The sequence below is a fragment of the Myotis davidii genome, unplaced genomic scaffold (assembly GCF_000327345.1).
Source record: "Myotis davidii unplaced genomic scaffold, ASM32734v1 scaffold420, whole genome shotgun sequence".
Classification (NCBI taxonomy): Eukaryota; Metazoa; Chordata; class Mammalia; order Chiroptera; family Vespertilionidae; genus Myotis; species Myotis davidii.
This window is the reverse complement of record NW_006294421.1, coordinates 67,917-69,663: the sequence shown is the minus strand read 5'-3', so window position 1 is coordinate 69,663 and position 1,747 is coordinate 67,917.

Here is a 1,747-nt window from a genome sequence, read left to right as displayed (position 1 = left end):
GAAATGAGGGTCCCCTGCCCAGGCCTGACGCCTCTGTCTGAGGCTTCAGGCCTGGGCAAGGGGCCAATCCTGCGATTGGAGGGTGATGGGGGTCAACGCCTGAGGGCTCCCAATATGTGAGAGGGGGCAGGCTGGGCTGAGGGACACTCCCCCCCCCCACCACCACCCAGTGCACAAATTTCGTGCAGTGGGCCCCTAGTTATATTGATATCAGAGAGAAAGAGAGAGGGAGAGAGAGAGATAGAAACATTAGTGATGAGAGAGAATCATGGATCGGCTGCCTCCTACACTCCCCACACTGGGGATTGAACCCACAAACCAGGCATGTGCCCCGACAGGGAATCAAACTGTGACCTCCTAGTTCATAGGTCGATGCTCAATCACTGAGCCACACCAGCTAGGCATTAATTTTCCTTTACAAAATAAGAATAATAATAGTATCCCTTCCTCATTGGGTTGTTTTGTTTTGGCTTTGATTTTTTGGTTTTATTGTTTTTAATGAATGAGTGATGTGATTAGCACAGTACCTGGCATATAGTAAGTGCTCAATAAATGGTAGCTGTCAGCCCTCAAATTACTTCTATGGAAAGGATGTTTAAACTTCTAAAGAACATAAAAGGGCCCTGGCTTCAGGAATTTGGCCAGCAGTGAAAGATAAGCATGCTCACCAGCAGAAGGTATACTCATGTCCTTGCCCCAGGAACTCTAGTTTTACTTTTGTGCAGATAATCTGCCAGAGATTGATGGCAAGGAATAGGGAACCCCAAGCATCTGAGATAATACAATCACATCCATGATGTGACAATAATGTATAAAGAACTACCTGGAATTATCCTATATCAATTCCGTTTATGTGGACACTGAAGATGATGTTGGGTATTAAAGTCCTGAGTGAAATATAAGTGTCCAAGGATATGTACAAAGAACTACCTGTAATTATAGACCAGTGAACATATCTAGACTCACATCAGCACCACCATTAGTGAATAGGTATTGAAGGTCTCCATATGCCAAGCCAGCACTAAGCCAGGTGCCCTGGGAGACCTAATTTACAATGCTAATCACCACATAAGATGAATGGCTTTGAAAGTAAAAGATGCCCAGCTGACTTGGATCAATGATTGAGCATAAGCCTATAAACCAGGAAGTTACAGTTTGATTCTCAGTCAGGGTACATGCCTTGGTTGTGGGCTTAATCCCCAGTGTGGGGCGTGCAGGAGGCAGCCGATCCATGATTCTCTCTCATCATTGATGTTTCTATCTCCCTCTCCCTTCCTCTCTGAAAATATATTTTTAAAAGAAGAAAGTAAGATTCCAAAGAGAGGCTGGAAAAGGCTGTGCAGAGCCATGGCTATGATGTGAGCCCTGAAGGATGAAAAGGAAGTTATCAGACAGGGTGTCCATTTGGGATTAGGGCCTCCCTTGTGCATGGAAGAGCATGAGCAAGTGCCTTTGGTGTGCACCCTAGGGAGCCTTTTCAGTGAAATAAAATTTAACTATCAAGTCTGTGCCATTGATGTGTCATTGTGCCAACAATTTATCCTTACGTGATGAGACTTGAAAACACTTAGGACTCAGGCACCTATACTGTTCTATTCAAAGAAAATAGCAAGAGCTGGACACATTTAGCCTTGTGTGAACTCACAAATACAGGAAAAGAGTGCTGGAACTGTGGCTCCCAAAGGTCAATCCGATGATTCTCTCTTTAGGATCATAGGTCTTCTTAACTGTACAAGTGGGTGGGTGG